We start from the raw sequence: 13,538 nt of genomic DNA on the forward strand, positions 1-13,538 counted from the left end.
GCCGGATCCCTCAACATTGGATAAGCGCCTGTGAATCTACAACTGTCTCAAGACAAAAAGTTTAAGAGAAAAAGCTGCTTTCGGTTCTTTGTTTTATGTTGTCATTTCCGTCCTGCCTTTGAGCGTTTGGGTCCTGTGTATTCTTCACGGATCTGTCTCATTTATTTAAATGGTAATTTGGCTTCACTGTTAGGAGCTGAACTCAACAGTGAGACCTCTTGGTGATTATCAGGTATGAGCGCGTGGAGAAGGGGATCTGGGAAGACCCTCGTTCTTACAAGAGGGTAACCTGTGCTTTGAAATACGTGGATGTGAGAGAGAAGAATCCTCCAGTGGAGAGAGGAGAGTATTGGCTCTCAACATGGAGTTAAGAGCTTACGAAAGAGACCAGGTCTAGGATATTAGAAAGCACAACACAGAAAATAGCACGTGATTTCCACATTTCATTTCTTCCTTTTCTTTCTAACTCTTAAAAGTTTGAACTAATTATCGATTAACAGGAAGTTGCAAAGACAGTACGGGGAGGTCCCATGGACCCGTGACCCAGTTCCCCCCCTTCCTTATATCTTATGTAACTGTCACATGCCGTTGCCCTTTGAACAATGTGGGTTTGAACTACACAGGTCCACGGATCTGCAGATTTTTGGGGGGCTAACTACAGTGCTGTAAATGTATTTTTTTATTCTATGATTTTCTTAACATTTTCTTTTCTCTAGCTCACTTTATTGTAAGAATACAGCATATACTACATATAATATACAAAATATGTGTTAATCGACTTGGCATGGCTTTCAATCCATAGTAGGTGATCTGTAGTTAAGTTTTCGGTGAATCAGAAATTATCTACAGTTTTTCAACTGCGTGAGTGGGGTCGCACCCTTAACCCCCGCCTTGTTCCGGGGTCAAATGTAATAGCAAAACCAGGAAATTGACGTTGCTATGGCGTACGCATAGTTCCGTGTTACCTGATCACATCTGTGGATTCCCTAAGTACAACCGCAATTGAGATACAGAACTTTTCTCTCAACCACAAAGACGTCCCTCAAACTGCCCCTCTTTGCTTTTACTCCCTCCCGGCCCCATTATTCTAGCCCCTGGCGATCACGAATATATACTCCCATCCGTATGACTTTGTCAATTTGAAAATGTGAGATAAACGGAATCATGCATTATATGATCTTCTGGCCTTGGCTTTTTCACTCAGCATACCACCCTTGAGATCCATCCACGTGACAGCATGTCCCCACATGCTGTGTCACCCTCCTGGCCCCCTGCGTGGATGGACCACAGTTTGCTTGACGTTCACCTCTCGTGAAGCGCTGGGGTTCTTGCCAGCTTTCAGCCATCACAGATCACGCTGCTGTGAACAGGGAAGTGTACAAGTTTTTTTTTTTTTTTTTTTTTTTAAAGATTTTATTTATTTATTTGACAGAGAGAGCACAAGCAGGCAGAGAGGCAGGCAGAGAGAGAGGAGGAAGCAGGCTCCCCTAGAGAGCAGAGAGCCCGATGCGGGGCTCGATCCCAGGACTCTGAGATCATGACCTGAGCCGAAGGCAGTGGCTTAACCCACTGAGCCACCCAGGCGCCCCAAGAAGTGTACAAGTTTTTGCGTGAAACTAGGTTTTCGTTTCCGTAAGATAAATGCTCAGAAGTGCGGTTACTGGGTCATATGGTGTCTGTTTTGCTTTTGTAAGAAGCTACCAAGCTTCAAGAGTGTCTGTACCCATTTTCTATCAGGCTCAGCGATGTAGGAGAGGACCGGTTTCTTTGGATCCTGGTCAGCACTCGGTATTCTCACTATTTCTGATTTTTAACTGGCCTGGCAGGTGGGTCATGGTGGACCACTGTGGTTTTAATTTGTTTTTCCCCAATTGCTAGTGAGTATCACTTTCACTTTTTTGAACATCTTTCCATGCGTTTATATGAACATCCTTTATATCCTTTTTGTTGAAATATTCGATCGTGTCTTTGGCCCATTTTTTAAATGATGTTTTTTGTCTTTTTACTGTTAGGTTTGAGAGTTCTTTGTATATATTAGATTTAGTCCTATGTCAGGCACGTTGTTTGCAAATATTTTCTCCTGGTCTGTGGCTTGTCTTTTTATCTTCCGAAAGGGTCTTCTGTAGAGCAAAATTTTTTATTTTGATGAGATCCAATTCATTAATTTTACCTTTTATGGGTGGTGCTTTGGGTGCCTGAGAGCTATTTGCTGGGGTCCTGATGACTTTTTTCCTGTGTTATCTTCGAAAAGTTTTATAGTCTTATGTTTTACCTTGAAATCTGCGATGCATTTCAAGTTAATTTTTGTGTAAGATGTGAAGTTTAGGTAGAGGCACTTCTTTTTCACTCAGCGCCTCTGTCGAAAAAACTATCCTTCCTTCATTAAATTACTTGTACATCTTTGTAAAAAATGCAAAATGTAGGGGCTGCTTGTGGTTTGTGTATTCTCTTCCACTGACATATGCGTCTTGATCTTTGAGAGTAAGAAAGAGGGACTAGGGTCCCCGTTGGGGGCAATAATGGGCGAGGCCACGGGAGTGGGCGTGACCTGGGGTGGGCATGGCCCCAGGAGTGGGCGTGGCGCCCTCTCTAGGGTTTGTTCAGCAAAGGAGCACCAGAAAGGGATTCCCCAGCCAGTTTCTCCCCTGAGCGCCCCAGACACTGCTGTTTTTGCCCTCCCTTCCCTTCCTTTTCTTGCTTACGTATGTTCTCAGATTAAAGTGGGATTTTCTAAAACAGATTTTTCTATCATGGGGTAAAAACCGTAAGTAAACAGAATTATCATAACAATTTAAATAGTAATAAAATATGTTTTTCTGTTTCTATTCAAAGAAGGGAAAGGTAACTAGAGGAGATGAAAGGAAGATCTGGATTTGTGGGTGGTAGGTGTGTGGGGTTTTTTCTTTTCTTCTTCAATAATAGGTACAGAGTTTTCGGAAGGGACTTCAAAGCAAAAGGAAAAAAATAGCATATACTGTTATGGGGTTATTTTTATCTTTCATTTTTATGACAACTTATTTGTACTTAAGAGAATCTTTCCAAAGAGTTAGAAGCATCATTAAATAAAGACTGTGAAATGTGCAATATGGCTTATTTATTTAAATGTTAATTGGTCCAACGAACACTTCTAATTAGCTCTATATTTGCTTAGCAAAAAGTTTTACAAATTCCAATTGTGAAAAGCAGCTATTTTGAGCTGGTAAGCATGTTGCAGCCTCAGCTATGATTTTTCTATAGTTCTCAGCCCTTGAAGGCACAATTTAATTTTTCATGTATGCATACTAGCAACGGTAAACACTTGCGAGTGTAAAGAACCTTCTTTAATTAGCCGCACAACAATTAAAGGATTCACAAACTAAATTGAACCCTGTCTCGGTGCTTACTAGCTGAATTCCACCACCTGTCACAACAGCGCTTTGTTCAATCTGTTATGCAAAATCATTATAGCAATATAGCGGAGGGGGAAAAAAAGAGAAAACAGCAATTATTTCTTACTTTTCTCTTGAATGGGTTATTTTGGGTTATACTGATGTCAGGTTCATTGAAGCTAACCTTTTGAAATCTGTAACAGCATAATACTTCTCAGGCAGTCTCACGATGGCTAGAAGAGTATCTCGTTTTACCCTTTCGGGAGGAAGCCGTGCTCATCCTTAAAGTGTGTGAGGTCTCTGATCATTTGGAACAACCTGTTCTCACTGTCCCAGGCATCTCTTATTCCCCCTTCTCACATGGAACCCTTGGCAGGCTCCTGTGTTACAAAAAACACACAAACCATCAGGGATGTTCAAGATGCAGTTCTCGAACTGCCTTTCCTCAAAGCATACCACGTCTTATTATCTCACTAGTTCTCCTCACTATTAAAAGATAAGTGCGCGTGCATGTGTGTGTGCGCGCATGCGTGTGCTTTTTAATTTTTGAACGTTAAAAAAAAATCCCTTTAAAAAAAAAAGGTTTAACAATTTGATTTAAACTGACCTGCCCTCCTGCAGATTGGGTTGGAGGGGAGGGCTCACCCCTTTGCTGTTTGCACAGACAAAGGCTTTATTGTAAGGCCCAAACCCCAGGCCTGACACGGCAGACTTCTCCTTGTAGTCGAGGAATAAATGTTTACATTCGGTGTTGCCATCCTCCGGCCTCTGGCAAGAATGCCGACAGCTCCGTGCGCGTTCTCGGGCAGAAAGGAGGGGAAGGGGTCCTTGGCGGGTGGGAGCCCACCTCCACTGTCAAGCTGCACTACGAGATGCTCGTTGGCCATTGCTTAAAACGGCATCAAGAACATATTGTCAGTCCCAGCCTCTGAAGCATATGTGATCTGGGCATTTCAGACGTTGGAGTGATTATAGACAAACAGCCGGGCTCATTCAGGGGGCCCGCGTTTTCCGGCATCACTATATTTTGTAGAAGTCTCCTCTTGACGTCATTTCATGAAAATGTGCAGCGAAGACAAGGGAGCCCTTTGAAAACCCAGACTCTTTCCCAAAAAAATGCCGCAAGAAGGAAAGTGAGAGCCAAAGGTCAAAGGCTGAGCAAGAATGTGTTTCTCTATTTTTCCTGTTTCTCAAGCAGAGAGGAAACACTTAGGGTTACGACATTCGGGTCATCAAGACCCTCTTCAGCCAGGTCCAGGAGGGAGACGTGCTTCCCTCTGCCTGCAGCTGAGGACCCGGCTCTTGGGCTGGTCCCAGGTCGGGGCGTGTAACTTCAAGGGAGTTGTCGTCCACTCCCTTGAAGTCTGGGAAGTGCATGCCTGATTCGAAGTTGCAGCCCTGGAGGGGAGACTCCTCGCTCTCTCCCCCAGCCCGGGCTGCTGCTGAGTTGGCGGCCCTTCTCCTGGTTGTGGGTCCAGCTGCTCTCTGATTGGGCCTGGCTCCTGCTGCTCTCCTGCCTGCAAGGGGCGGGGCCAGGCCTGTGATGGGAGCCTGCTGGTGCCTCCGGGGACAGGATGGTCACCTAGTAGGCTCTCAGCGAACATCTGCTGCTCAGTGTACGTGGAATCTCCACTTGGCTGCAGAATTCATGGGAATTTAAGGGTGAATTCAGGCAACTGAATCCTTTTAGCTTTTCCTTCCACTGTCCCAGGGTTCGACTGTCCTTCCTCCCTCCCTCCCTTCCTTCCTTCCTTCCTTCCTTCCCTTTCTTTCTCTCTTTCTCTCTTCTTCATCTCAGATCTCCTTACCACAATGTACTGTTTGTTCTTACCCGTGTTCCTCGCTGCCAGTCCTGCAAAGACAAATGGCGCAGAGAATGAATGGACTTTGGGTCAGCGCTGCCTTGCTTATGCAGCTTACCATGCACACAAACCTGGGTCTGGGCCCTCAAGAAGCCGTCCTGCCCTCCAGGGACCTCCAGTCTGTTCAGGGGAGCCCAGTCTCCCCGAGGAAACCTGCAGACAAGCTCCTTGTGGTGGGCTGGCAGAAGCCACCGGCTTCCCCTGTTCCAACGTCCCAGGAATTTCAGCTGTGTTCACTGAAGGCTACCGGTGGTAGTGTGGGCTTAGCCGGTAGATGCACGCACAGCACACGGAGAAAGTTCCAGCAATTCCGTTTATCAGTGGCTGACTTTGGGCAAGTGATTTAAGCTCTCCATGCCTATTTCCTCAATTATGGGCTTGGTGATAGTAAAACTGTTTTTACGGAATTGCTGGGGAACCAGGTGAAGGGGCTCAGCACAGTAGGAAGTGCATGTGGAGGGTTGCTGGTCGCCCTTGCTACTGTCCCTCTTACTGTCATCCTCCGCACCACTCCCCGAAGTCGGAGGTTTTCTAGCATGTGGACTCTGAAGGGTGAGGCACTGAAAGCAACTACAGGAATCCCTGTCCCAGCTCCTGACCTCAGGCTGGACAGGCTTGTGAGCTCACAGACCAGTGCCTTCCAGAAAGATTCTCGAAGGACACGGAACCACTGAAACGGCTCCTGTGTCTTCGTCCTCTGGATACAGTCGTCTCGTCTGGAAGTCAGATGTTCGGAACCAGCCTCGTCAGAAGGTGCATCCCACGTGTTCCCGCCCAGGCTTCCTGCCTGTTGGAAACCAGAGAATGCGAGGATACCCTCCGTCCAAGAGGCAGCACTTCCAGCAGATTCCTGGAGAATCTCTGTCCGAGTCAGGAGTTACTGCACATTGTCTGCAGGAGAAATGTGTGTGATGTGCCGGGCACACAAGAGGGCTACAAACACATCTAGCAGAGGGATTTTAACCTCATGGGGGTGTCTAGGAAAGGCAACGACTGATAAAATGTGGTGAATGCTGGGAGAGAAGCAGCCCAAGGAGGGAGAGGGAGGCAGGAGAGTTTCACCTTGTTCTGGGATACAGAAATGTCCAGGCAACAGGTACCAGGGGCACTAGTCATCCCTGGGCTGCTGGGACCGGGATGGCCTTTGGCATGGGGTTTCCTCTGAAATCCGCACCCCTTTGCTCCGGGCCAGGAGACATCAGAGTGATGGAGGGGAAGGATCATTTGCAGGGCCATAAAAACCTGAGATAGGAAATGCATATTTTTAGCTCTGAGCATTGAGGAAGCTTGGGTGATCTGGCAGAGGTTGGAGTCCATTTCATAGCTGTTCCCACCCTGAGAAACCAGACGGCCAGTTTTTCTTTAAAGGATTGAACGATGTGGGGCACCTGGGTGGCTCAGTGGGTTAAGCCGCTGCCTTCGGCTCAGGTCATGATCTCAGGGTCCTGGGATCGAGTCCCGCATCGGGCTCTCTGCTCAGCAGGGAGTCTGCTTCCCTCTCTCTCTCTCTGCCTGCCTCTCTGTCTACTTGTGATCTCTCTCTGTCAAATAAATAAAAAAAAAAAAAAAGGATTGAACGATGTACCCAGCCCAGTCCAGCCTAACGACAGACACAGTGACCCTTGGTAAATGTCCATGCCGTGACCCCATGACTCCATGACTCCATGACTGCCTCCAGTGAATTTGGGTTCTGTCATGAATGTGCTCATTTAAAACAGGGACCGCATCTTGCTGTTTCCCCATAAATCACTACCACGAGAAAGTTCCTCATGATGATAACTTTTGAAAAAACATGCACTTCCTGAACAATCGAGAGAGATCTGCAAGCCAAGGGGAGGTCGATGAAGAAGAATGAGGGTCTTTGGCAAGCCCTATGGCTCCATCACGTCAGACCTGCCTCGCCTGTAAGAGAAAGGATCTGGTATTGGCCAAAGTTGTGGCTTCTCTTGCGACTGTCCCTTTGCTTGCTAGCCTAGCCCACAGCAGGTGTCTGGATAGGAGAGAGCCAGCCGACATCTCCATCAGCTCCTTCCTGTCCTAACCTGTCCTGTGTGACCAGCAGATGGATTTTATGGGGCCCTGGATGCCGAAGAACCTACAAGAGAGTGTTTTCTTTCTTTTCACTTTTATATACTTACATTTGACTAATTCGTCTGTCATTACAGACAGGCTTATTTTGAAAACTCAGAAAACAGAGAGGAGCAGCTAGAAGGAAAGAGACATCCCTTAGTGATCACCAACGTTGGGTCTTTGCTGTGTATCCTTCCAGACGATTTTACGCATTTGTTTTCCTTTGTTGTTGTTGTTGTGTATAAAGTGGGATTGTACTTCACATGCCATTTTATAATCAAGGGCTTAATTTAATGTATTCTTCTGTATCCTTTTTGATGAGTGCAAAACAATTGTAGAACTCTACTATGATTTTTTTATTCAGTTGAGTCCTGGGGGTGGCTATTTAGATGTGTGTGTGTGTGTGTGTGTGTGTGTGTGTGTGTTTTCGCTCCTCTCTCTCTCTTCTGATGTGGGGACGAGGCTCGTTGTCTTTGGCTCATAGAAGGTGACCAGAGTTCTCTTTCTGAGAAGGAAAGTGACTGTCTTGGAATCAGTGGCATTGTTTCCTCAGACCTAGCAGGCACCGGGAATGTCTGCCTTGGCAAACTCCTTACCACCCCCAAAGGCATCTCAGGTGCATGCATGGGTCAGAGGTGGGGACAGGACAAATGTGTCCCTTCACTCATGCATGGGCCCTTGTCCGTGTGCACGTGAACCTGTGTGCACAGATGTCTAGGGGAAGTTCCACGGTTCTTCATCCAGATTTCCAGTGACTGAATCCAGACCATCCAGACATCCAGAAAAGGGTGAAAATCTAGTATAATTGGCCTCTTCAGGCACTGCCCCAGCTTTTGGGGGGGTCCCCTCTGGGCGTCACACATCCTCCTGTGTCATTTTTGACGAATGCATGGGATCCAGTTCAAAGTGCGCCCATCCTCCCTGTTTTCTGCTCCCTTCCACCTTCATCCCATCACACCTTCGTCCTTTTCATTCATTCCCTCCAGTGCTTCCTCCATAATCCTTTCCTAGGCTGTGGCCCCTTTTCCTGGAACTAAAAAGTCACCCATTCTAAGGCCGTCAGAATCTTCTTGACCTCTGATGTGAGCTGGGAACTGCTCACCCCTCTGCTGCTTTCAGCAGCTGAGAGGGATGCTGGTGGGTCAGTGGAAGGAAAAGGGGGAAGGTCATCAGGAGGTCTCACTCCTGAGTTGCAATCTGCTTTTTTTTTTTTTCTGTTATTCGTTACTTTTCAGCCCATCCATCCATCAGTCCTTCCGTCCATCCATCCATCCATCCATCCATCTGTAATACTCTGTCTGTGTATCCATCCCTGTCATCTAGAATGATGTCTGCATAGTGTAGTTGTTCATTAAATACTCATTGAACGGAAGCATGAATGAATGCATGATTAAAAAAACAAGAGGTCTTGAATTTGGAGAGTTTACTTCCTATCAACAGCCCACAGCAGGACTCCCTGGGAGACATCCCCTGCTGGCATTCCTCGTAGACCTTATTCTGCTGAAATGGTGTCTCAGGACCTCCTCATCGCACAGAGCTCTCTTTCCTAATGGAGTTAACATCCGGCCTCACTTTCTCCACTGGGATCCCTGTCTCCCCACCCCATTTACCCCAGCCCATGGCCGCAGGCAAGGAAGAGGGCCATCTAGTTACACTTCTGTTAACAACACTTGGATGGACATCATTTTAGCGAAATCTTTGTACACGTTCTTAATTATTTCTTTTGGTTTAGTTGCTAGATGTGGCATTGCGGGTTAAAGGAAGGTGCACATTCACGAGTTTGTTGCCCAGTTGCCCCATCCTTCGGGCTTATCATGTCACATTATTACCTCCCCAACACACACAAGTGATACCCGTGCCCCTTTCCTTATATTCTACCAATACTGAGTATTATTTAGCAAAGTGATATCAATTTGATATGGAAAGTGTCTCATTTTGCTTTTCGTTTCTTGAGCTTAACAGAGATGTATATCTATATTTTATATGGTTCTCGATCTCTATCTTTTCTCTCTCTATCTCTCTATATATCTTGAATGGAATGTCTATAGTTCTTCTTTGGTGAGTTGCTAGTTTATGCCCTCTGTGCGGTGTCTTTTTGAGTATTTGAATTTTTCTTTTGAATTGTAGGGTCTCTTCATACATCAAAGATATTAACTCCTTGTCTTGTACATATCTTGTAATTGTTTCTTCCAAGTTTTTCACTTGCCTTTTAATTTTGTACATGGCGTTTTTTAATGAGATAAAGGGATTTACGTGATCAAATCTTTTAATCTATTCCTTTGCTGTCTTTGGTGTCATGTTTTGAAAATAATTTTTTACCCCATTATTGTATTAATATACTCCTAAATTCACCTTCTTATGTATTTATGGTCTTATTTTTAAGTATAAATATTTAATCCATCAAGCCTGTATTTTGATATATATTATCAGGGCAAATTTTTGTATACATACATTACACACATATATACATATTCATAATTTGCTATTATGAAAGAGATTTTAATTAGCAATAATCGTGCCTCAGATAAACCTCATTGGCTACAATACTGCCCCTGTGCAAAGCTTATGAAAGAGATTTTAAAGTTGTACTTTCCAGCTGATACACAGAATACATAAGAGAACCATTTTTTATATAAATAAAACAAGTCTTGAAAGTCACGTCAGAGAAATAGAGAATGAAGAGTGAAGGTTGTATTTATCTTCCCACCTCCACCCCAATTCTAGTGCCTTCCAAAGAGGTTAGGATTTTCAGCACATTGGTGTATCTCTATCTGTATATATGTAAATGCATAAGGATATAGGAGTGTGTGTGGTTTTGTTTTGGTTTGTTTTTTGTTTTTGTTTTTGTTTTTGTTTTTTTTTTTTGTTTTTCACAAATACAGGGAAATCTTATATGTGCTGATTTGCTAGTAGCCTTTGTACATTTAAGAATATAGAAAACTATTTAATTCTCTTACACCTCAACAAAATACTGTGACATGAATATAGCATAACTTATTTCAGTATTTCCCAGCTGGTGAATGATTGTAACATGCCCACACTTCCTCTAGTTAGAAAAATGTTGCGATAAATATTCTGGAACATACCTGTGTATTTCTAGGATACAGATACCTATAAGTAGCACTGTTAGGTTGGAGGGTATACACGTTTGAAATTGTCATGGCTATTGCTGAAATGTTTTTTCTCCTCATTGTGCTTATTTGATTTTTAACATTAATTTATTTTTTTTAAAAATTTTTATTGTTGAAGTACTGTTGACATACGATGTTAGGTTAGTTTCAGGTGTAAACATAGTGATTTGACAATTCTGTACGCTGTTCAGGGCTCACCACAATAACTGTAGCCACCCAAAGAAAAAGAAAACAGTGATCTGAAAAGATACATGCACTTCCATGTTTATTGCAGTATTATGTACAATAGCCAAGATAGGGAAGATGGAGGTTTTGTGTTTTTTGTTTTTTTTTTAAACGGGGTACTAGTTTACATATCCACACATAGTGTGTGAGAGTGTCCACTCTCTCACACCTTTGCCAGCAGTGTGGAAGTAAAGATACAGTTTTTGGCAATCTAAGACACTGAAAGTATTTTAATTTTATGTACATTTCCCTTAGCATTTTCACAAAGGTATACTTCCCATTTACATGATTTCCTCCTTAAATGTCCTCTTCATATTTTTGCACATTTTGCCCTATAGTTTGTTTCATGCCCCTGTGACGTGAAGGAGGTCTTTATATATTAATGTCCATATTTTTTTGTGGCAGAAAAACTTCAAAAACTTTTCTATCTTTTGATTAATGGTATTGGAATCTTCTAAGGACTATGAAAAAAATCTCCTATCTTTTCATCAATAATCTGGTAGGGTGGTTTATTGTTGTTGTTGTTGTTGTGATTTAGATTTATTTATTCATTTTTTGAGAGAGAGGGAGGAAGGGAAAGAGAGAGAGAATAGAGAGAAAGAGCAGGGGGAAGGGCAGAGGGAGAGAATCTTCAAACAGACTCCCTGCTGAGTGGGGCTCAATTCTATGACCCTTGAAATCATGTCCTGAGCAGAAACCAAGAGTCAGACCTCAACTGACTGAGCCACCCAAGTAAGTGCCCCAATTGCCTCTTTTTTTATTTTTTAGATTTTATTTATTTATTTGACACAGAGAGAGAGAGAGAGATCACAAGCAGGCAGAGAGGCAGGCAGAGAGAGAGGGGGAAGCAGGCTCCCTGCTGAGCAGAGAGCCCGATGTGGGGCTCAATCCCAGGACCCTGAGATCATGACCTGAGCCAAAGGCAGAGGCTTAACCCACTGAGCCACCCAGGCGACCCCCGCAATGGCCTCTTAATTTTAAAACATTTTTGTGTGAAAAAATTTGCATGAAGTATTTTTCTAAATGATGACCTATTGTCCCAATACATTTACTGGCCCATCTATTATTTCACTGTGTATTTGAATCATCTCTATTGAAACCATGTGTCTCTTTGGTGGTTCTCTCTGGCCCTTTGACTTATTTGTCTACTTTTGTGCACTGCCCACTATTTCAGTCATATTATTTGACTATATTTTGATTTGATAGTGTGCATGCTATCTTTTTATTCTCCTTTTGCAAAACTTATTTGACAACTATCACATTTTTTCAGATAAATTTTAGAGTTCCCTTGCTAAATTTGATCTCACTGGCAAGTTGACTTGGATTTATAGATTAATTTACAGAATCATCTGTCCATCTATGAACATGGTATGCCTCTTCATTTTTTGCAGGTTTTATTTTATGCCCTTCTATAAAGTTTTTGTCTTTTATTTCATATTCATATTCATTATTCATAATATTTCTTATTATATTTACTTCTGGGTATTTAAAATTTCCTCTGATAATTTATAATTTTTTTTAGTGTATAAGAAAATCATTTTCAGTATATTGATTTTTAATCTCTTACTGCACATTTATTAGTACCAATAGTTTTGCATTTTATTCTTGGAATTTTTTATGTATAGTCAGTTCTGGCTGCTATTCATGGAAGTTTTGTCTGTTCCTTGCCAATAACTATATCTCATGTTTTCTTTTTCTTTTTTTAAAAATCACATTGTTTGCTTTGGCTAAACCTTCCAGGAAAGAGTTCTTGTTGCTAGCTTTGACAGAAATGCTTTTGATATTTTGACATCAAACGTAATGTGTGATGAAGGCCATTTATATTTTTGTAAATTAGGAAAAAAATGCTGAGTTTTATCATGTGCTTTTGGGATACTGTTGATATAATATGGTTATTCTCTTGGAAGGTACTACTATAGTGAATTTTCAGATTTCCTGTTGTTGAATGATTCTTGAATTATTGAAGTAAACTCTAGTTGTTCTTTCATGAATGGTTAATATACTGCAAGGATCATTTTACTAATAGCTTATTTCAGATATTTACATTGATGTTAATAAATAATAGTGTCCTATAGCTTCTGTAGGTAGTAGCTCTAGTAGTAGTAGTAGTAGTAGTAGTAGTAATTATTACTACTAGTAGTATTACTATTAGGAGTAGTAGTAATAGTAATAGTGATATCTATTGCTCCTCCCAACTCCCCCAGGTCCTCCCTCCCCTTCTTTTTCCTCCTGCTCTTTCTTTTCCTTTTCCTCTTCTTCCATCCCCTCCTTGCCCATCTCCCACCATCCCCCCTTCCTCCATGTCACTGAATGCCCGAGTAAGTTGGAGGTCTGCTCCTCCTGCTTCTCTTCCTCCTCCTCTCCCTCTGTTTTCCACTGTGCTGTTCATACTACCACTATCCCAGTCCCAGAGAATCTGAGGGGTTTTCTGTGCTTTGGGACAGTTTATAAACACAGAGATAATCTATTCCTTTGAAGGTCTGGTAAACTATGAGCATAAAACTGACTGGGACTTTTTTTTAATGTAATTATTTATTATCTTTTAAATTTCTGCTACAGTTACTATTTTATTTAACTTTTCATTGAGTCATATCGGATCCTTTTTTCTAGATAGTTATTCATTTTGATATAGATTTTTAAGTTCAATAGTATGAAGTCATTCCATGTTCCATTCTAATTTTCAAGTCTCCTTTGTACCTGAAATTATTTCCCCTTCTTCAATCCTAATATTGTTTGCATTTTCTCTATTCTTATCCATATTGCCCAGTTTATTTATTTATTCTTTTTTGGTCTTTTCAAAGAGCCAGCTTCTCTGTGACCTTTTTTTTTTTTTCTCAGAAGTTTAGAGGAGGAGGGTGTTCTATGTAATTAGTTTCTGCTGT

The 13,538-nt window shown here is 42.5% G+C and overlaps 1 protein-coding gene across 1 annotated transcript in view; it reads left to right on the plus strand.

The window, feature by feature from the left end:
- Positions 1 to 13,538, plus strand: part of LOC111161537 (zinc finger protein 536) — a 309,236-nt gene that overhangs the window by 39,089 nt on the left and 256,609 nt on the right. The gene's annotated exons all lie outside the window — the stretch shown is intronic.

The sequence above is a fragment of the Enhydra lutris genome, unplaced genomic scaffold, assembly GCF_002288905.1.
Source record: "Enhydra lutris kenyoni isolate GAN:26980312 unplaced genomic scaffold, ASM228890v2 scaffoldscaffold85, whole genome shotgun sequence".
NCBI classification, from domain to species: domain Eukaryota; kingdom Metazoa; phylum Chordata; class Mammalia; order Carnivora; family Mustelidae; genus Enhydra; species Enhydra lutris.